The sequence below is a fragment of the Cibotium barometz genome, chromosome 25 (genome assembly GCF_041138505.1).
Source record: "Cibotium barometz isolate CiBa-2024 chromosome 25, ASM4113850v1, whole genome shotgun sequence".
Lineage (NCBI taxonomy): Eukaryota > Viridiplantae > Streptophyta > Polypodiopsida > Cyatheales > Cibotiaceae > Cibotium > Cibotium barometz.
This window is the reverse complement of record NC_141070.1, coordinates 11,008,862-11,032,816: the sequence shown is the minus strand read 5'-3', so window position 1 is coordinate 11,032,816 and position 23,955 is coordinate 11,008,862. Positions and strand designations below refer to the sequence as shown.

Genomic DNA, 23,955 nt, shown 5'->3' with positions numbered 1-23,955 from the left:
TATCAAACAAAACGCAAAAGCTACATAAAAAACAGGTTTCTATATATACCGTAAAACACCGGTGCTCTCTAATAGTTCGATAATTAGATATGCTATTGCTTGTCCTTCCCAAAATGGAGGGTCTACAATTCAGCCATGAATATTACATAGATTATGGAAAACAATAATACCTAATTTATACAAATCTAAAAAATAATTACCTTCAATATCTTGGCCATCACCATATACAAATGAAAATGATCTCCTTGCTACCTCCAATCCTAAGCAATATACCCCTGATATCAAATATAACACTCACTACATTAATTATGTACATGACACTTTAAGGTCTCCCTCTCTCCCTCTATATATAAATTTTGTGCCAAGCAAGAAAAATAAATAATGCTACTGTATATAAAAGCAAGTCAAAAGTAAACATTTGCTTATCCAAATGTCAAAAAAAACAAACAGGAACTCACCAACACCCTTCAGCCATCTCAACAATTAGAACCACCTCTTGAGAAATGATTGGGCACTCCCTTTTATGGATCTACATGGCACCTTTACCTCAATGCAAGTACATTTATACACATGAATTCAATAATACAATGTTATACACATGAATTCAATAATACTAAAGAGAGTAGCATCAATGTGAAAGATTGCACAGAAAGAAAACATAGATTAGACATGTCACATCATTGCAAACATTCTCTTTTCAAATACTTACTTGATTGATACAAAGCTATCTATGAATGTAGTCTCCGGCGTTTGTAAGCTGCTATATCAGTAGCTTGTGACTGCAAAAGATTGCGGATCGACTTCATGTACATGTAATGTTTGTGGACTATGAAAATCTTAATAGGTTAGATTTTCGAGTCATAGGCATTGGACAATACAAAATTTTTCGATTTGTTGTCTACAAGCCTGCTCAAACCCCATTCGCCTCAAATATTGATCCACCAAATGAGATCTGTAAGGTTTTGTTGTTTTCCTTCTTTTTTTCCACAAAAAATATATCTTGCAATAGCTAATGTTTTTTTCTTAAATATTTTTTTGCCAGATGGAGGCGAGGAGTATAGGCTTGCAAGGAGAGATAATCCAGTTGTCTGAAGATTGTTCTAAAGCTTTGTTTAGGTGTGTTAAGATTGTCAACATTATATTGGGTTGGAGTAATAGCTGTTTATTTACTCGAAGTTTGGTGCTTTATTCAATCAAATTCAGTGCTTTAGGAGCTTCTACATGGATATATATGGCAAGCATTGTGTGTTTATATATAGGTTGCCAAGTTAGGGACCATGGGACCCATCATGGGCCTTAAATATAAGGCTTATCTCTACTTACCATTCGAGGACGAGCGTTTCTTTTTTTTTTTTTGCAATTGGCTCAAATTAGAAAGTTAAAAAACACACACACCCATGCATGCTATCGCTTTCGTAATCAGGGCTTGAACCCGTGACCTTGGGACTCTAGAGTAACACCTCTCTCTACTGCACTAATTTGTGATCGACAAATATAAATGCAAGAATACTCTTGCCTGTCAGGGAGGACAGGTCAAGCCACTAGTCCTATTAATGGTTGGATACCACTCCATTGATGTATGGAAGCTCCATACAATGCATGTTTATGAGTTTAAGCATACAAAGTAGTTGCTAAATGATAGGAGAAGGGATCCCAAAGGAAGAGTCCTATGATAACTTGTAATAAATCCTAAGCTTAATCATCAAAGATTAAGAATAGTTCTTAGGGGTTAATATTCTAAGACCTTCTTGGTCCTAAACTTAATCATCAAAGATTAAGCATAGTTCTTAAGGGTTAACATTCTAAGACCTTCTTGATCAAGGCCCATTTTTATAGTTCTTTTGATGATGCATGAATATGGACCATGTTAGGGGATGATTAAGAGCTATGGGCAAGTATTGTCATTACTAAAGGTTAAAATCCTTATGATGTTGTCTGAGCAAATAGCTAGAAGTTGATGAGGCAACCATAAGATCCAAAAATTAAATCGTTGTTCTCTTTTAAAAAGCTTTAGTCTTAATCCAATAAGGTCATTAAGATAGAAAGGCTTGTAATCTAGAGCCGATAGATGATCTTTCAAAGTGTTACCCTTAATTAAAGTGTTCATAGTGACTTTCATATTGACTAGTGAACCAAAAATTACCAAATTAAGAATGACCCTCAAGGTCCATAAAGCTTAAATGGTGCGCTTATTTTTTAGTAATCAATGTTATTCAAGGACTGTCTTTCTTGTTTCTAACTATGTTGCAAGTTTTAACAAGACTAATGATACCTCAAGAGTTTTAAAGTTGAAGCGATGGATCTACCCCTATTGGGTGAACGAGCCAAGCTTGACAATAATATGGTATTAACCTTCAAAAATATTTAGGTTAGATTCCATGAATCTTGAAGCAATTAATCCTTCAAAATTATGGTTTAAGTTTTAAAGAACAATAAATTGTGTGTTCTCCCCTTCCCAAATTGGATGAAATGAGGGATGAATCCATACTCTCATAAAAAAGAAGTATTTGACCTAAGTTGCTGAAGCAAAAGTCCTTGAAGGTTTTGACCTTAGACGAGGCAAAGGGATGTGATTGTGTTGTCTAGAAATTTCTTAAATGGATTGATCCTGATGATGTAGTATGTATAATTGTGCTATCCAGAAATTTCTTAAAGGGATTGATCCTGACGATGTAGTATGTACAATTATGGAATATGTAAAAGACTAAGCCTTATTATTAGAGATAGATAAGACCTCTGTCTAGTAAAGGAAGTAGAAGATGTTTAATCTATAATTTAAATTGAATGTTTTCCCATGATTGATTGATGCAATACTCGTGGAAGACATTGCGGGCAACTATTTTTGGCATGTGGGCTATTTTTATGAAAAAAAGACATAAATACCCAAGAAGTGGGAGGATGCCGACACTTCTTGGGGGGGGGGAGATTGCACCCAATATTGTGTTGAAGGTGATGTCTATTCTCTTTCTTTTTTAAAAAATAATAAATATATATATTAATATTAATAGCCCTTTAAAAAAAGTCCTTCTACATTAGAGACTTCACAGAGACACCTATTCAACAAATCAGATTTACATCAAAGACTTAGTCCCATTTTTCTATTCAGGAGATTACATACTAGGTCCCACATTTCATCCTCCCATACAAAGGAAGAGTTTCCCCATGAGAAGTGGAATCCCAACTACATATAGACAATTAGAAGCACATCAAAGGTGTATCCCTTGGGTGAATGTTGTTCAAACTCTTCTCCTTTAATCTATATTTTCAATGTTGGCCTCCTTCCCAAGGGATTCTCCACCAAGGCCATGAAGATCTATTCTGGCTGCTTTTCTTTGAGATACCACCTTCCGGATCTTGGTCCAAATTTAGGATACTTAGCTCTAACATCATCCCATGTACACATATGCCAATATTCAAACACATTAGGATAACCCTGTATACATTATTAGCACTTCATCTTCCCCAATTTATATCACCTAATCCCATATTGTAATGCCTAGACAACCTTAGTATATCTATTATTATTCATCCTATTGATATAGTACACAGTCTAGCATTCTGCATAATGATCCATTTCCATCTTGGACAGACTATTCAGTTGCCTCTTCTTTTGTAGATTGTCTAAGAGATTCCCCCAATATTCCCTCCTCTGTATCTTTTGATGAGCTCTCATTTTTCCACTCTTCTAATAATGCCTTGCATTTCATTGGCAAATTTTCTCCAAGAGCCTCCTACCCCTTCCTTACTCTTCAACATGTTAATAGCTTCCTTGGTGAGAAGTGTGAATAGGTCATCTTTGTTAGAATTTTGTGGTGCTCATGCTAGATCAATATGTGGAGGAGAGAGACTCACAAAATACAAGAAAATATCTTGCTTATTAAGTTGCTCAAAATACACCTAAGCTTCAATGCTTCATACAAATGCCTTTGGCATGTGCCTTTAAATAGACTTGCTACAAGTGGCCTAGGGTTAGGTGGCTCCCTTAGGACCATTCACACCCACACACCTTCTACACCCTTGTTCACTAAGGCTCCAAGGCCTATATCTTAATACCCCCCCTCAATACCAGCCATGAAAAAATGTGCTTGGAATGGGTGGTATTGGACATATGAAAAAAATGTCACCCCCTAGCATAGATCAGGGTCAAGAAGAATCATCTTCTTCATTTTCAAAATCAACCTACCCTGTCTATTCTAATGTCACTAGTAAGCTACTTAACCCATATCCTAACGCGCCACCTACTAACACCTCTTAGGCGGCTGACTGCATTTTCTCATCTTTCTATCCTCCTGAAATAGATTTTCCCACTAACACTCTCGTCCCCGAAGAGGTACTAGGACCTCACCCATCTCCAACATGGCACTCTCAAGAGGTACGAACCACCATCCCACAAGATAATCTTGAAGCATTTACTGATGATACCATCTTGGACTCTTTGTCAGCTGTAGAGTCCAAGGGGTTCATCCGTGCAGGATATCCTCTTTTGAAGCCAAAGTTGATGTTTAAGGTACTCATGCAGATTATTCCATTTGAGCCCACACGCCAGATCATGCCAGAAGCATATTCATAAGTCACTCCAATAAAACATCATAATGTACTATCCCTCTCCATGCTCCACGACCTGACTTAGAAGAACTACTTCCATTGGCTGGAGAGGGCACATTATGGGCGAATGTGGCAAAGCACACAAAGCTGGTCAATCCTCAATTAGCTGATTTGTTGAAGATACTGATAGTTACATTTATGATCAGCTCTGTTTTCGCAGGTGGAGGAAAGCAAACCCTGTGTACACAAGAGGTGGCTATGAAGAGCACCCCCGACTGGAAGATTTTGGAATTCAGCCCCCGACTTGAGAAAGGAGTACCTAGCAATTCCATAATATAGCCAAGTGTACATGAGCGCACCACCAACACTGTGGGTCGATCCATTATACATGCCGGTTCAAAGAATATGGATACCGCTGGAATTTCAGGAAGCTAAAAGGCGCGACTCGCATGTGTGCTACAACTTTCCCATCTTTATACTAGCAACATTTTCACACATTCAGGAACAAAGACAACAGATACTTACATGGATCAGGGCATAGCGTAGAATTCCAGACCCCACTATTGTAGCTCTAGCGTTAGATTCTTGAAATTACTATGGTGATGATAGACCAACCAAAGGAGCCTTATGATGGTTATGAAGCAAAACGCATGAGGTTAGACATGAACCAAGGGACATCATATAGGGGAATCATGCTTTATTACCATCGGCTTTGATGTCTTCCAGGCTACATGCATATCACTTTCGAAGACATGGTGGATATAGGATTCTGGAGATCCCATCATCATTCCAATGTACACTCAAGAAACTCCAATCCAGGAGGAACTTCTACCGACATGAGTTTGGTGACTAGGTCTTAAGACCTCGGGAACAGGTTCTGCTAAGAGAGAACACTCAAGCCTTTCAAGATAGAGAGAAGGAGAGGAGAATGCAAGGGTCATATTGATTTGCACCTCAAGCCACTCTTGGTAGAGTAACTCTCGTGGAGAGCTAGTGTCCTCAACCTTGCCTCCTTTGTTATCACCACAAAGGAGCTTTATAAACGGGTGGGTTGCAAAGAGAGAGAGAGAGAGAGAGAGAGAGAGAGAGAGAGAGAGAGAGAGAGAGAGAGAGAGAGAGAGAGAGCTATGGAAAGCTCAACCTCTACTTCTATGCCACAGTGAGTGAAAACATAATAGAGTGGACAAGAGGAGAGAGGGATACATTGAATGCATGCCATTATGGGAATTCCACCAAAAGTACAATGATAAGAAGCAGATGGTGGCCACCATATCTAGGTTTCGGTACAACATCATAATCCTCGATGAGCTTGTGCGTAGTAAGAAATCCATTCTTAAGTGAGGACAAGGGGTGGTAAGGGTTTAGGGATCCATGGGAATTTGAATTGCAACATTGGATTCTTCTCCAGGTCCTACTCAAAAAGGTCCAGTGCCCATCTGTAGCGTAGATGATTGGAAAGTAAAGTGGGTTGATCCTGAGATGTCGTTAAGCATATCAATACTCCTTCCAATATCTTGCCTTTAGAAGATATGGACACCGCACACACATGTTTCTTGCCCATAAGATCATAGGTGATTGGGGCTACACTGGCCTATGGTTGATGATGTCTTCCCTATCTCGCAACGATGAGATTGTGACCATTCTTGGAACTTCTGCTCTAGATAAAACCTATGAGATTAATGGTCAAGGCAATTAGGGATCCTGTTAATGTCTAGGTAGGGTCTAGGCATTACCTTTGGTTCCATATTCTGAGGGTAAGGTCAATGTCTATCCCATTGAGAGGATTGCGCCAGTTGAATGAGTGGTTAGGGGGGTTCATCTACTTTTGTTCTTCAACAGGGGCTTTGGGGATGTCACCCTCTTCCAAGACCTATGGTGGGAGAAAGGTGTGATCAGCTTACAAGGTTGAGGCCTTTGGGAGTTCATTGAGAATGTCACCGAGAGAGGTTAGTGGTGGGGCCAGCTTGGGTGATGAGGGGGGTGATGGCAAAGTTGGAGAGGTAAGTGGGGATCTTGGAGGAGTGGGGTACGTGGTGAAGTGATGGTGAGGAGCGGTGTAGCAGAGGTAGAGGGTTGGTCAAGGGGGAAAGGTGTTGCCAAGGCTTGCACCTTCTCTTTGCCTTTAACAGAGGGGCCCGAAGTAGGTGTGGAGGAAGAGGGGCTGCCTGATGTTGAAGGGCCATGTGAAGCTTTGCTGAGACCACTTGCTGTTCTTGATGAAAGAAAAAATGTGCATGCACACAAGTATGAACGTTCGTGCACAAATGGTAATGTACATGTGTATATGGTAATGTACATGTGCAGATGGAGACGTGCGTGCATATCTTGCACATAAAGGTATTTTTTCTTCTTCTTTTTTTACAATGCCATAATTAGTGGTATCCTGATCACTAGCAATCTAGGCAATGGACCATACAATAGACTGGGTTTCCACCCGCTATGGCCCCCCATTCTAAGATATACCTAGACCGTCAATGACTAGAGAACCATTTTACATCAATAGTGGTGGCATCCTTGCCGACTCTCCTTCCCAATATCCTTCCTATTGCTTTCTTCGGTTTTTACTTTCTTTTCTACCCCAACACAACTACTTTCCTCGACTCTTTTTCTACTCTTGAGAAGACATTTTTCATGAGTTTTTCTGATGGGGGGCCACTCATTTGGCAAGGGTAAGATACTTGTTTTGGCCCACTTGGCAAGGCTTGAGAGGGAGGGCAATGTGGTGGTAGGGTAGTTGAGTTTGAGGTGGAAGGAATATCTTCAGCGGATGACCACAACTCTTGTGATGACCACAATAGAGTTGAGATTTGGGGCATTGGAGTCTGCACTACTTTAGAGAGCCATAGTTATTTTTTACCTCGCATAGTAGCCCTAGGCCTCCACAACAACTCCCTTTTGATGAACCATGTTTTTCTTTTGGGGTTGAGGTGGTTTGGTTTTCTAGTACATGATTCAATCTATGGCTGACTGGTGTATGCTAGAGCCTTCTCTAGGGTACCCAAATTTTCTTTTAGTCTTCGTAGTACCCTTGTGTTGATATCATTTCTACATTTGGGACCAAACATTCAGTGGTGTGCTGGGGGTTGATGGGTGGTATAGATTTTGCAAGGTTAGATATGATAGCAACAATAGTGATGTTAGTTGGGTCAGCTTTTGGAGAGGCCACTTGTGTCAGGGGGTTACCCGTGATTGATGAGACAAAGGTTGATCTTACATAAGTGAGGCTTTTATTGGAGCCTCTCATGAAGGATCGGCCTAGGATACAATCATAAGTGAGGCTTTTATTGGAGCCTCTCATGAAGGATCGGCCTAGGATACAATCATAAGAATTAGGATACTAAGAAAAGCACCATAAAAGAGTAGCAAAAACTTAGGCCAAAAGTTTTAATTCTCAGATTTTGTAATAACCCCTTGGGTTTTGTTATGGCTCCATCAGTTTTGTTATGGCTCCATCAGTGAGCTTGACTATCAAGTTGCCCAGCACTACTTGGTAATGATGTTGACCTCCACCCCTTCGTCTAAGATGAACTGACTTGGCTATCCTTGTATTTCAACAAGGAGGATGTCATTCATGTCATCGCTTTCAAAGTAGTGGCCTAGCTTATTCACTGGTACCTTTGGAAAGGCTTGGTGTGAATGACCTCTTCCTTATAGTGGGTTTGTCATTTTCTGACTCATCCGAGGAGTCTTGAATTGGTTATTCTTCCATTATTTCTTTTAACTTTCCATCTATCTAATCCTTTAAGTCTTCCCATAATCTCGGGCTTCCTTGAAGTAGGAGCCAACATAAATTTTCACTTGGGAGGAAAGGAAGGAGGATATTCCACCTATGTCTCTGGGTGTTTGTCCATTATCATTCATGTAGCTTTCAAGGCTGATAATGGTGTATGGGATGTCTATAAGCCCCTTTGAGTGTGGTATTCTATGGTCATTATCCAAGAGTTTGGAAGCCATGGCCTCAAAGCTTTTGTCCACATCTCCTAAACCCTATTTCTGAGTCTTCTTGGGTCATGGGATGGATTGGTTCTTTCCCTGGTCTTCTCTTGAGAGATGTGAAACTAGTTTCTGCATTTCCATCCTCTATAATGGTGGAGAATACTGGAGGTTTAACCTTCATTTATGCTTGGCATGCTCTTACCAGTTCTTGGGCTACTTCAGCATTCCGTGCTTGTGTGATTGGCAAAACATATCGAATATTAGACTAACTCACGTATGAGGTACAAATGTGGTTAGCCTATGTTATCTTTCCTTACCCCAACCTTCCATTGCTTAATCATTTGTTGCATGAGTGTGGCTACTAAGTCTTCTATAACTGGTGTGGCATGTGGCTCTTCCCTTTGACACTGACCTTTGAAGATATAATGTGCCAAAGGATGCTTTAGAAGGGGTTTCTTCAGGGAGATTTCTTGAAAAAATATCTATGAAGTTATCATCAAAGTTTATGACACTTCTACAACATTGCACAAAATTCTTTATTCTTTTCTGAGTATATGGAATTATATAAGGTTGAATTGAAGATTCCTTCTAGGAATCTCCTAGTTACTATTCATCAGAGAACTTGTCACTGTTTGAGCATCATGAGTGAAGGTATCTCACTCTATTAATATAGTATTTGATGGATTATTTCTCTTGCTATTTGACATGGTAAAGCTCATTGACTGGTTTCCATCAGGTATCTAACTCTAATGACTCTGATGATACAGACTCTAATGGATTCTTTCTCTTGCTATTTAACATGGTAAAGCTGATCAACTATGTTCAATCGGGTTCTCTGGCAAGAGTAAGTACCCAATTGTGAAAGCAGTCTTTAGGGAGTTAAATTCAGCCTTGTCTTTTAGTTTTACTACCCTACCTTTCCTTCAATGGTAAGGCAAAAGGCACTTACCCATACAAGGTCATCAAGTTGTGTACATGTGGCATACATATGATTAAACACTTCCAGATGTGTAATGGGGTCTCTAGTCCCATTGAACTTGGACATCAATTTTGTGATTTACATGGGTTTGATAGTAGTTTGGTGTCTGAGGTTTGATTCTGTCGCCAATGGAGGTGTTACTAGCCCTATTGCTACCCCCTCCCTATTTGGGATGTTATCCTCAAGATATCCTTTAAGGTAGTCATGGTTAAGGTAGTCATGGTCAAGGTAGTGTGGTTGTGGGTGTGGTAGTCTCGAGGGATTCACTCTTAGAAAACTTATGATATCACGTGATTATATAAAAGGGTTTTTTTTTTAAATGAGGAATAAGCTTATAAGGTGGGGGTAAGGCCATGTATTTAGGTGAATACTAAATCTTAAATTTAAGTTAGGGGGAGGGGGCCTTGGTGGGGGGGGATGGGGAGGGGTATATCAACATTAAGGATATGATTTCCTAGTACACAACATCTATTTCTTGGTAGAATGCACGAATTACTTTTGTTCACTCAATAAGGTTCAAAGTAACATACTTTAATCTAAGGAGAGAGGGGGTGTGCAAATGCTAGAGAAAAAACATAGATATAAGGAAGGGGGAGACATAGTCATTTTTAAAGGTATCCTTATAAGCTTAAATAGGGGGTGTTATCATCTTATGAGTATCATATATAGTGGGTTTTCTTGAGGTTCATGCACGCAGGTGACATCCCCCTTTATTGTGAATGAATCCCCCTTGTGGTAGTATGGCTATGGGTAGGTTGGTGAAGGCATGGTATATGCTGAGTGTTGCCCTTATCCCTGAGGCAAGTCTAGGTACTGTGGAGGATAGCCATGCAAGGCTGGTTCAAACTATGGCATGTATGCCTCTCCTAGAGTTAGGTCTAACCCAGAGCTCCCTGCTCCTTATGCTGTAAGGTTCCCATGGTTGCATATCTGATAGCTTTGATTGAGTCCTGAGCCCTAGTAACTTGGGTGGTTAGTATTTTTTATTTATTAGCATGCTTTTGCTTTCCCTAACCTATCTAATAATGTGCATAATGCATCTTAATGGTGTATATACAAAGATTAATGGTGTGATTAAGTCCTACAATAAACAAAAACTTAGAAGCAAGAAGGAATCAACCAAAATCAAAAGAAGTTGAATTGGAAACTTACTTGTAGCAATGCAACTTGATGTCGATGCTTCATTGCATCAAGAAAAGAAAAATAAACCATAAAACATCAACACAAACATAGGTTAAAACTGGTGGAATTGCACTTCAACCAAGTTATGACAATACTCCAAATGTAAAGTATATCAAGGGAGTCCTAAATCAAAGGCACTTCCCTAGCAAAGTGACGCCAAAGATGTTCATGAGAGAGAGCACTCAAGCCTTTCAAGATAGAGAGAAGGAGAGCAGAATGAAAGGGTCATACCGGTTTGCACCTTAAGCCACTCTTATAACTTTTATAGTACCTTTGCATGACACTTATTAATGTCCTCAAATGGAAGAGCATATTTGTTAATCCAACATGGGATTAACATCCCCCCTACTACCTGATGTAGGTTCTGTCCTCAAAACCTGTTACCGCAGTCTCAAGACCTGGTCGCCAAGCTCATGTCAATAGAAGTTTCATGGCGGGACTGAAGCTTTTTTAGGGTTCTTATTCTGATATGATATAATAGAATTACGAAGCGGTAATAGGTTCTTGAAAATGATATGGCGGCAGTAGCTGCAAAGCTTCATAGATCAATTCTTTAGAGACGAGAAATTGTTTAGTTATGCCATCTTCCATTGTTACTTGTCCCCTTTAGTTGCCTTGTCATATGATTTCAAGTCCTTCGCACATAAATACTAGCTCGTAGCTTCTCCTTGACATCTAATTTTTACAAAATCTGTAGACATTTCGGGCTGTGGTACTGTAAGACTATCTCGTCGTGTATTGTTTGGACATCGTTTGTTGTTGATAATGGAGCCCTTGTACACCTATGCATATTGCCCCAGATAACGAAGCTTTGGAGCTCTTGATGCTCTTTTCCTTCTGTCCATAGGTGAACCTGTGGTACTTGTTTGGGTGATTGCCGGAGCCTTCTTAACTTTGGTTCTGGGGTCGCGGGCAGAGGACGACATCTCTAACATTGATAAGAATGTGGTCCTTTAAAAAATAAATAAGTTTTGGTGTGTGTGTGTGTGTGTGTGTGTGTGTGTGTGTGTTATTGATGAGAAGGGTGTTAGTGGGGTGAGCAATAACAAGGTGTAGAATACGTGAGGATTCAACCTAGAAGGCTTTAGCCGTGAGAGTGCAGGATCTTAACCCATGAAGGTGCAGGGTTTTAAGTCGTGAGATGGTTAGGCAGTGAGATGTCTTAAGCCATGAGATAGTTAGGCCATGAGATGGTTAAGCTATGAGATGGTTAGGCCGTGTCTTAACGCGTGAGATGGTTAGGTCGTGTCTTAATGCGTGAGATGGTTAAGCCATGAGATAGTTAGGCCGTGAGATGGTTAAGCTGTGAGATGGTTAAGCTATGAGATGGTTAAGCTGTGAGATGGTTAGGTCATGAGATGGCTTAACGCGTGAGAAGGTTAAGCTATGAGATGGTTAAAACGTGAGATGGTTAGGCCATGAGATGGCTTAACGCCGCCTGAGATAGTTAAGCCATAAGATGGCTTAATGCGTGAGAAGCCAATCTTGGTTTAGTGAGTGGATTAGCAAAGCTAAGGAGGATCAAACATGGCTATGGTCATGGTTAGGTCATGGTGGTTAGAAGCAAGATTATGAGTGGATTAGGAGATGCTAATGAAACATGGTTTAGGCATAAACATAGAAACACACGAGTTGTTCTCTTCATTAGCAAGAGCCTCTTATATAGGCAAGTAGTACATGACCTCATGACATCACCTATGATGTCTTACAAGCATAAGATGCCATCTCCCCCCATGTGGGTTTGCCATAAATGAACAAGATGCCCTCTAGGTTATATTTGAAGTAGGCGCCCATTTGAGGATGAATATTGTAAAGTAATCAAGGTTATATAGCCCCTTTCAACCTTTGAATGGATTTGGGTGATATATCCAACAAACCCTCCTTCAACCAAATCCATGACAATGCTACCTTTATGATGGCAATTCTAGGCTCTAGTTACAACATACAAAAACTAGTTATGATGACCATGCTGGTCGGCCGTAGGTCTTATTCCAGTTAGGTTTACAATGCTAGCAATGATGGATGATGCTAGAATACCATAGTAAAGCTTACAATGAGATAGTTATGTTTAGGATGGAGAGGTTTTTAAACATGGTATGGGCTATCCCTTGATTTTACTCAAAAGGCCCATTCATCTTCAATAAAATTGGCCTCTTCGGAGGCCTCTTCTTGAAGCTCTTCTTTGTCTTGACTTGCGAGAAATGCCTTTTGTGCCTTTTGTTTGAAGAAACAATTTTCTTCTATATGACTGTCCTTGCCACAGAATCCACAAGTCTTCTTCTTTCCTTTTGTGTCGATGAAGTTCTTCTTCTTGAAGTGTGACTTGTTGTTGGAGAAGTATGCCCCTTCAACTATCCCTATCTTCTCTTGCTTCTTCTTGTACTCCTCAAGGAGTGCAGCTTCAATGGCTTTTAAAGTAGGATCCGAAAGATTCATGAGAGTTGACACTAAATGTCCATATTCATCATAAGGCATGCTTTTCAATAAAACTGCAATGGCATCTTCCTCATCTATTGGTGCTCCTATTGTTGCAAGTTGTGACATTAGGCTTTTCATATAATTAAGATGAGAAGGTAAAGACTCAGAAGCTTTCATTTCAAGTTTAAAAAATTGGATTTTCAGCCCTATCTTGGAATGCTTCCCTTTTGCCCCAAATAATTTCTCTAGGATTTCCCATGCTTCAGCGGAGTTATTTGCATTAGAGATATGATGTATGTAGTTGTCACTTAGACCTAATGCAATTATGGCAAAAGCTTTCTCATCCCTAGGTAACCATCCTTGCTCACCATCTCTAGTGGTAGGTTTTTTCTCCTTTCCACTAGCAACTCCCCACAGACCTTTCTTCATGAGAATAAATCTTACTCTAACTTGCCAGGTATGAAAGCCTACCCCATTAAACTTATCAACATGAAATGAGGATGTAGACATGATGATAAAGCAAGGTCTTACCACTTGAGGGCAGTGTCTAATGCTTTTACAAGATTAGATACCTTCACCAAATAGATGAAGGTTATTTATGAAAAATTCAGACCAGTCATGCCCTCCTGAAACATTGTTTGCTCTTGAGTTGTAGACATTGTTTCTTACCCGTCTCCTCGGCTTTCTGCTTTTCTTCTTAGACTTCAAATGTTGAATATTTGATGATTCAGCATCAAATGGTTCAGCCATTGTGATTCAAAAAATGATGTAAACAATAACATCATCACAATATAGTAATATCATCAAGTATATGGTGACCAATGTGATAAATGCTTTCAAAATAATTTCTAAAAATTGGGTCACTTGGAGTACTTGAAGGAAGTAGAGGCCTAGGTCCAAGCACCTAATGCTTTAAGCACTTTCAATATCAGTGATTTTAGACTAATTTAAGCACAAAACATTGGTGATTAAGTGGAATAATCACTCATTCATTTACTGTTAAGAGATGAACCTCCGGAAGCTCTGTCAGTCCTACAGCCACCAAACCACGCAACCATTTGCAAATCTGACCAGATAGGCGTGTTCGCAGCCTATGAAAACCCCCGAGACTCTGAGGAATTAGAGATTGGCATAGCGATGGCGATGGGGCAGCGTTTTCCCCCAAATAAAAAGGCGCAGGTCTCTGCAGCAATGCCGTTGGCTCCACGCACTCTTTGGCTAATTCCGCCCGTCAGCAGCTTTGTCTTTGTGTTGAGAATGCCTGGCTGAGCGCTTGTGATGAGTCTTGAAGTGGGCGATGAGATCTTGATGCTCCATGGACTACCTATTTTTCAGGCTAGATAAGAGGAGAGGATAAGATATGCTTAAGCTAATGAAATGCTAATTAATCCCTAATAAGTGAGATTTGGATAATGTTAATCCTAGGCTCTGATACCAAATCTTGGTTTAGTGAGTGGATTAGCAAAGCTAAGGAGGATCAAACATGGCTATGGTCATGGTTAGGTCATGGTGGTTAGAAGCAAGATTATGAGTGGATTAGGAGATGCTAATGAAACATGGTTTAGGCATAAACATAGAAACACACGAGTTGTTCTCTTCATTAGCAAGAGCCTCTTATATAGGCAAGTAGTACATGACCTTATGACATCACCTATGATGTCTTACAAGCATAAGATGCCATCTCCCCCCATGTGGGTTTGCCATAAATGAACAAGATGCTCTCTAGGCTATATTTGAAGTAGGCGCCCATTTGAGGATGAATCTTGAGTAAAGTAATCAAGGTTATATAGCCCCTTTCAACCTTTGAATGGATTTGGGTGATATATCCAACAGCCAATTTGGTACCTTGACCTTTGTGGGAAGTTGTTGTAACCTCTTTAGTTCAGAGTGGGCGTGTTTGCTTTTGCTATCCATCCAACTAAAGAGTGCATCCACCACTGATTCTTGTTGAACCTATTGTGCACCTTGTGACTGTGAGTGCACGCCACCTTCTTTCCCTTTCTCCTTAACCTTGCTTAATTTGTTGACCTTGGTAGGTGGAGTTGGCAATGTTGCTTCTTTCTATTCGGAAGGTTGACTGGGCTTCTTCTCCCAACCCAATTTTTGGGTCTTCTTAACATTTTCTTTAAATGTAAATTGGTCCTCTTTGTCGTCCTGATCCTTTCGCGAACTTTTGAAAGTGTTAATAGTATTGGAACTTGGGTAGGATTTGGGCACCCATATTGATGTATTGCCGTCCGCTATGCAGCCTACAATCGCTTTTGAGCATTTTGTGGGTGGTGACACTGCTTGGAATATTGTTTGCTATCTTTGGATGGCCTTCTCTTTCCTTTGTTCGTAGCTTGAACTTTTTGATGTGATGCCTTGGCTACTCCTTTCGCATCATAGTATCCTTAGGCGAAGTATCCTTAGGCGGCTCGAAGTTGGTCCTTAGGAACCCACTGCCGAATAATTGGATACTTTAACTGTTTTTTGTGTGGGAGTTATGACGTTGACGCCTCTTTTGGTACGATAGTTGGTTGTTGTGGCATTTGGTGGTTTCGTGTCATCCCTCATTGCCTGTTTACCTTTATTGTGAAGAGACTCCATAATGGCACGGTAATGGTCTCCTTGTCCTCATTGAGTTGTGCTCCCCTCTTTTCCCACTAGATATTACAATTACTTGCACAAATCCAAGATCCTCTAAGGATCATCTCTTCTTCCATAGATCCTATAGGCATGACAAATACCTTTCCAACCAAGGGATTATTTCTGGAAATATTACATTTAAAAATCCCACAGCTTTGGTAGTTGACAAATGCACACTTCGAACTTGTACATTGGTGGCCTCAAGGTGAGGTTTGTCTAGTGCTTTCCATGTTTCATAAGAGATCACGTTATGACTTGATCCTGTATCAATTAATGCAATGCTCGTTGCATGACTTTTAGTTGTAGAGACTTTTACACTGAGTCGTGCCGGCTCAATGTCCATTTCATCCTCATCAAGGAGGTTTAATGAATCCATGTTCACGTGTATTATTCTCTCCTGGAGTCTCTATTTGGTCTTGGCTTCATCTTGAATTTGCTTGATTGTTTCCTTGGCCAACTCTTTCTTTTGTTTCAGTAGATGCATGAGCATCTCTTGGATAAGTGGTCCATAATATTTATTAAGTTTGCTTCCATTTGCACACCCTCGATAGTTTCAATTCGGACCAACCCTTGAGGGGTGATTTTGGACACTCTAAATGGTCCCAACCCTCTGTACTTGAGTTTCTTTTTCCTGGTACTTCCAACACCATACATGAGGACTAAGTCCCCCGTTTCCAGTTTCTTTTGTTTCAGGTTATGGTCAAACCAACGCTTTCTTTAAAATTTCTTGACCATAAGCCTGTGTGATGCAATTAGCTGAGTTTCATCAAGTTTCTCTAAATCAATTAATCTTTTGCGGCTAATGCATTTTCAGTTAATCTTTCTTGCACTGCAACTCGCAGGCTTGGCACTCCATAGGCATCACTACCTAAACGCCATAAGCTAGACGAAAGGGAGTATATCCCGTCGCTACCTTATAATACGATGCTCGATATGCCCATAAAGCTGCAGTCGGCTTATGTTCCCAATCTGTGCGGCTTGCTTCTAATGTTTTCATTAAGATAGTACACAATATCTTATTTGTACTCTTCGCTTGACTATTTGCCTGTGGATATAATAAGGTGATGAATTTCGGTGGACTACAAGGAATCCACCAAGTCAGTGATCAATCGCCTCATTAATGAAATGTGAACCCCAATCACTGATTAATTCCAATGGGCAGGAAAATCTAGAAATGATTTGTTCATATAAGAACTTAGCCGTCGTTCGTGCATCAGTTGTTTAGAGGCTCTTGCCTCTCCCCATTTTGTGAAATAGTATGTGGCCATGATCACATACCGAGCTTGTGTGATGGATGTGCAGCTGGAGTAATGGGTCCAACAGTTTCTCAACTCTGAAATATCCAACAAACCCCCCTTCTGACCCGTGGTGGCAGTTTACTAAAGGTGTTGGGCTGAGTCGACGCAGTTGGCGAGCCCAACCGGGAGCCCATCAGGAGAACTGTTTCCAACTTTGCATCATGTCATCTCTCTCAATGCAATATCCATGGGCCATGCAGACAATTCATCCTAAAGGCTATTTGTATGTAAGAAGGATGGTGCACAAGGAACTATCCGCCTGGTTTTACACAAGAGACTGCTGTGGTGGATAGTAGTGGTTTACGTGTGTACATGCGGCAAGATGATGGTAATATTGTGACTGTGAAGAAAAATAAAGCTGATAATAGATGGGTTGTGCCTTACATCCATATTTATCAGTTACTTACAATTCTCACATTAATGTGGAAATATGTTATACCATATCAGCTGTCAAGTATATTTACAAGTACATATACAAAGGGCATAGAAGTAGGCGCCCCCTTCTAGGGGGAGTTGAGGAGGCATTGGAGAGCGAAAGGCCATGCCTTAGCCAATGAAAGGTCCAGGGGCTAAAGTTGGAAGGTCATGCATCATAACCATGTGTTTAGGGTTCATTTGGGATATGGTTGGGTGGAGAATCAAAGTTCTAGTGTTACAAGTCCTTAAGCTTATAATGCAAGGATCATTACATTGGTATCAGAGTTTTTAAAAAAATATTTACAAATGCTGTTGATGTAACTAACCAAGTTATTGATGATGAAATTGAAACTTACTTGGATGCATGTTATATCTCTGTCTCTGAGGCATGTTGGAGACTATATGAATTTGATTTGCATGATGAGAAGCCAAATGTACAAAGATTACAGGTACACATGGATGGTGGTCAAACCATTATATTTAGAGACAGTGACAATATTGTTGATATTGTGAACACAGAGAACTCAAGGAAGACAACTTTGATAGAGTGGCTTACATGCAATGCACAACATCCAGAAGCTAATGATACAATATATTGTGCCTTCCCATTGCAATGGGTATGGAACCAAAGAAAGATATGTGGACCAAGAGGAAACAAGGGAACACAATTGACCAAAAGTATTTTATAGCCCCCTCTGCTGGTGAATGGTTTTATCTTCGGCTGCTACTAAAAGCTTGTAAAGGGTGCAAGTCCTTTCAAGATTTGTGCACATTCAATGGTACTATTTATCCTACATTTAAAGCTGTTCAGTTTATAAAGGGTGCAAGTCCTTTCAAGATTTGGACACATTCAATGGTACTGGTTATCCTGCATTTAAAGCTGCTTGCATTGGTAGGGGTATATTGGAAGATGATTTAGAATGGATTTCATGCTTAGAGGATGCTTCTTTTATGCAAAATTCCCTGAGATACCTTTTTGTCATACTATTGCCTTTTTGTAAGCCTTCCAACCTTGGATTATTATGGGAGAAATTCCATGAGCACAGGATAGAAGATTTTGTTTATTCTTTGACCAAAACTATGGGTGAATCATATGCCAACATTGAAGTCATGTGGCTGAAACTCAGGCTCTTCTACACTTGGAGGGATTGCTTTGTGTGATAAGGGTAAATGTTTGGTTGATTTTGAAGGAATGCCTCAGCTTAATGAGAACTCCCTTTTGGAGGAGAAGGCTTTTGATTCAATCAAACAAACCATCATTTCACACTCCATGGAGTCCTCTTTGACAATTAGTCAACGATCTGCCTATGACATTGTGATACAAGCCATTATGGGTGATGAAGGTGAGATTTTCTTTTTTGGATGGTCCTGGTGGGTCAGGAAAAACATATTTATATAATTGCTTGCTTGCTCGCATAAGAGCTTAAGGATTTGTTGCCCTTGCCACAACATCTTCAAGAATAGCTTCCCTTTTGTTAGCAAATGGACGTACTACACATAGTAGATTTAAGATACCCCTAGATCTAAACAACACTTCAATGTGCAAAATTCTTGTCCATGGTGATCTTGCTGAACTATTGAGGAAGAGTGTAAGCTCGGCGTTTGGCATGAGGCTCCCATATGTCATTACCATGCCTTTGAGGCTTTGGACATGATTTTACAAGATTTTTTATTTATAGATAAATTGTTTGGTGGGAAGGTTGTTCTTTTGGGGGGTGACTTTAGACAAATTTTACCGGTTGTTGTGAAGGGAAGACATCAGGATATTGTTGATGCTATAGTGTGATCTTACCTATGCAATTTATCAAGCTCTTGAAGTTGGTTGGTAATATTCGAATCACAACGGATCATTCAAGTGAATTCAAGCAATGGGTGATGGATATTGACAATGGGTTGCATTTTAATGAGGGTAATCTAGTAGAGATACTATTGGCCCACATGGTCATGGAAAGATCTAACTTAATGAACTTGGTGCATTGGGTTTATTATGATTTGGGTGTCACTATTTCCTATGTATCATACTTTAGCGATCGTGCTATTCTTGCTCCCAGGAATAGTGAAGTTGATGATGTCAATAAATGTGCCTTGAATGCAATGCTAGGTGAACTCAAGGAGTATTTCAGTGCAGACTTTGTTCTTGATACATAGCAAAACTCATTCCTTTACTCCAGTACTATATGTGGCATTGTCACAGGCTCGCTCTCCTAACGCCATGAAGGTGCTACTTCAGGATAATAGAGATGCAAATGTAGCTACAACTCTTGAGAGCCATATGTGCATGACAAGTAACATTGTGTATAGAGAAATTCTGTGGGCTTGAAATTAAGTCATTGTTTTTTGTTTCTATAATAGATCATTTGTGTTCGTATTCTGTGTATAACTTGGTCGTGATTTTTTTATCTTGGTAGATATGTACGAAGTCATTTTTACTTTGGACACGCCTCAAGGAAACATTCAAGGTTTAGTAATATTCTTACAAGCTATGTATTAGGTCTTTATTTAAGATATTGAAGTAATCTTTACATTCAATTCTATCATGTTTTATAGATCCACCACTATGGATGGCTCCTTTGCCCCTGCTGGAACTCGCATAGGCGGTATTCTGATTGCTGCCTTTGCTGATGAGTAAGTATAGAGCTTGGTTTTTATTACTATACAAGTGGCTTTGAGGAATGGTTGTGCATTACTTTTTTGTTATACTTCCGTGTGTAGGATGTTTCTAGTTGATGCAAATCAACTATGTATCAAAGTCGTTAGTGAATGTATTAAGGTTTTTGGTATGGCTATTCTTGATGATTCCTGGGGAGTATATCTGTATCGAAAAGAATCAAGTCGATTCTTTGCGTCTTTCTTGGGGTACTCCATTCCTTGGATTGAGAATTGGGGTTTTCATATCTCTATAGTGATGTATGGTATGCTTTATAAGTATTATGTTGATACTCATCGTATACCATCTTTTGCTTCCTCTGTTGTGCGAGGTATAATATATATATTTTTGTAGTATACATAGTATAATAATTATGTTGAGAAGATTGATTTTGGCAATTTACAAGTCCTTTTCACTCACCTGAAAAAACTAAAGAAAATAATCTTGGTGATGACGACGATGGGTTCCCCGTGTTTAAGAGGAGGCGTGTGATTTACATTAAAAGAATAATAGTTCGTAGAAGAGTAGAGTTTAAAGATTGAACATTACCAAGTTAGAAGATTAATTAGAGCTTTGCTCATTCTTGTATGGATGTTTTGTGAGAGAGTTGGGGTAGAGGAAGGGATCTGACTTATTATAATATATAACATCCATCAGTTATCTATTTCTTTTATGTGTCTTTCTGGGTTAATTAATGGTGTAAAATTTAATGTTATTATTTAAGTAATTATTTATATTAATTAAATATGTTCTGCTCTTATATCTTTCCCTCTCTTTCATTATCTCTCACACATAATCGTGCACACACATGGTTGATGTGTTATTGTTGCATATTTAGACAGAAGAGTAATGTTAGAAGAAACTTTCAATATAGGGATGTCATGGATATTAATTAGGAAAATTCCAAATAAATAAAATTTTTCTTATTGTTTTTTAAAATTATTATTTATCCCACATGACATACCTTTGTTTTGTATAGCACCACATTTTGGTTTGCACCTGATGGGTCTTACTTTTTTGTGTATGAGGCAATAAATGCCTATCAGGATGGGTAAGCAGTTTTGTACTTTCCTCACTGTCCATTTTCTTACTAAAATAGAAGTTTGAGAACTGTATTTTGATTTACTTTTGAATTTATTGAATTTAGGGATTCACAATCGGGGAATATCTTCATATTACAAATATACATAGATTCTTTAGAGATGTATGACATCTCCGTCCTTGAGATGCCACAAGGTGTTTATCTCTTTCGAAAAGATGGCAGTTCTTTCACTGCCGATGAAGATTCTCCTACTTGGAAAGTGTCGTTTCTAGGATATTAAGTTCGAAGAGGATGGATACAGTACTATACGAGGATAAATTCCTACTGTAATGTTTTTTTCATGCCGCCCCCCTGAGACACCAACTGAATGTTATTATTATTATGGTGGTGAGTTACTATCTTTATGTGTTAATGTACTTTTTTTAATAATTGTAATTTCTCCTAATTGAATATAGTTTTTTTAAGGTCATATCCCACAATCGATTGGGGATATTAGATTTCGAACTGCTCAGCATGAATTAGGAGATGCCCCTTACAAAAAATGTCGGCAGTTAGATTCTTAATTAGGAAATTTACACTTCTAATTATGAACACTTACTATTCTCAAATTTCCAAAAGCTATGGTTGCACTTATTTTTTTGTGTAAAAGTGATGGACTACTAACTATGCATGATGATTCTTAAAATCATTAGCATTCTATACTTTGTCTCTCTCACTCACACTCACACTCGTGCTCTTGAACACACATACCATTGCAGTTACTTTATGTATGTAAAAACACATAAATTGAACGCGATATATATGCCATTCCAAAAAATGCCACAACATCGCGCGGGTGTCCCTGTACTAGTAGCTATGTGCGTGGATGATGATGCTACATGGTGGTGGGTGAGTGCTTTAACGAAGGAATGGGTGAAGAGCCATCGTGGTTGCATCATGTCAAAGAGCGCTCTTACACCAGAGCTTCCGAGAATACAAACGTTTAGCGTGGTGCTATCGCCACTAAATTCTGTAGAACTGAGAAACACTGCCTATTTTACACATAAAACACGCTGCCGTTAGTTTATGTCGATCAAGAGAATACTCTGCTACATCAAACTCCAACTAAGCTCCAAAACGGAGGCACTTGAGATTCTAGGGTTTAGGAGCTCAAGATTGCTAAAGAAAAGCTTAGGAAAACATACTTGAACTAGAGTTTGAAAAATCTCAAGAACAAAGCTTTGATACCACTAAAAGAAACATGAATCAAAATTTGCACTGTTGCACGAGAAAGTTGTAATTGTGATAAATATATTGATTAGTGTCCTTACTAGTTATATTTTCACTGTTATACATGACTGCCCTTTCACACTACACTTAAAAAATGTCCATGGGCGTCTAGGGTTACTATTTTTAGCCAAACAAATATATATACAAAGTGCGACTTTTCTGTTTGGCATTCCAAATAAATTAAATTAAAAAATGAGTTAGTTTGCTGATATAATGCATTGCCGTGCATATTAGTTTAGATATGTTATCTAACCATCTACAAGGCATCACCTCGCAGCAAGAGACACACATCAATGTATCACTATCAACAGATGTATATGGATGTTTATTGCATTGATAAGTTATTAATGTTCTTATTGGTTAGAGAAATCTATCTCGATCACCACAACTATATTATTTATTAATCTCTGTAATTATCCAATTATTATAAGAGAAAAAATTGGGTTTAAAAAGAAATCTCAAACTTCAATTCACTCGTAACATAAATATATTTTCCCACACATTCCTTACCAACAAACACATATGGGTGAAAGCATGGATAGGTGGTACAAAAATTCCACTTTTTTTGTGGTTCAAGAAATGGTAGTTTTGTGGCGGGAATTGGAATGAAAGATAATTTTGCATGAGAATAAAAAGTAAATTATTTCATGAGTATCATTGCATGGAGCCACTTCTTGATGTTTATAATCTCACACCTGTGAAAGGTAGAATTTTCCCCCTCATCATTTTCATCACGCAACAAATCCCCTTTTCTATCTCGAAACCTTTCTTTAGTTTCCAAAAAAAACAGTCTATGCTATCGCCCAATCTTTTCTCTACAACCTACATGCTTGTTATGCCCAACCATCTCTCTACAACCTTTCTCTAAATAGAGCCCTATCCTCAACATCTTTAGCTTAGGAGTAGTTTCTTTGAGGGCAACATGGGAAGGACTCCCAGCAAGAAGCCGGTTGAAGAAACCCCGCCATTGCAGACACCCAGTAGCACACAAGAGGAGTTCATATTAAAGACAAAATCCTCTTCTAAAGGTATGTTTGTGCTTTCATTGCTTGATTGTTTCTCTCTTTCTTTCAACAACAAAGAATGCGTGCTTTTTTTGTGTGTTTGTGTGTGTGTGTGTGTGTGTGTGTGAGAGAGAGAGAGAGAGAGAGAGAGAGAGAGAGAGAGGGAGAGATTTGCAAAATCTATGTAGCTTGAAATTGATGTGACTAGAGTTAGATTCTTGCTATAGGTTTTGTTAAATCTCTCTTTCTTTTTAGCAAGAAACAATGTGTGCTTTTGTGTGTGTGTGTGTGTGTGTGTGTGGAGAGAGAGAGAGAGAGAGAGAGAGAGAGAGAGAGAGAGATTTTTGCTAAATCTATGTAGTTTCAAATTCATGACTAGAGTTGGATTCTTGATATAGGTACTGGTAAAGCTAAACATATATACCCAAAGCTTCAACGGTTTTGCCTTACAAAAGAGCATCTCCATGAGGAATATGGTTTGAGCATGGAGGGAAAGCTTCTGAAGCATCTATCAAAAGAAGACTTGCCAGAGGCAGATTGGCTGAGTGTTTTTACAACACGATGTAAGAAGAACTCCAAGATCTTCTTGC

The 23,955-nt window shown here is 39.2% G+C and overlaps 1 pseudogene; it reads left to right on the top strand.

Moving 5' to 3' along the window:
- Positions 1-21,372, top strand: part of LOC147624246 (uncharacterized) — a 51,487-nt pseudogene extending 30,115 nt beyond the window's left edge.
- The last annotated feature ends 2,583 nt before the right edge of the window (positions 21,373-23,955 follow it).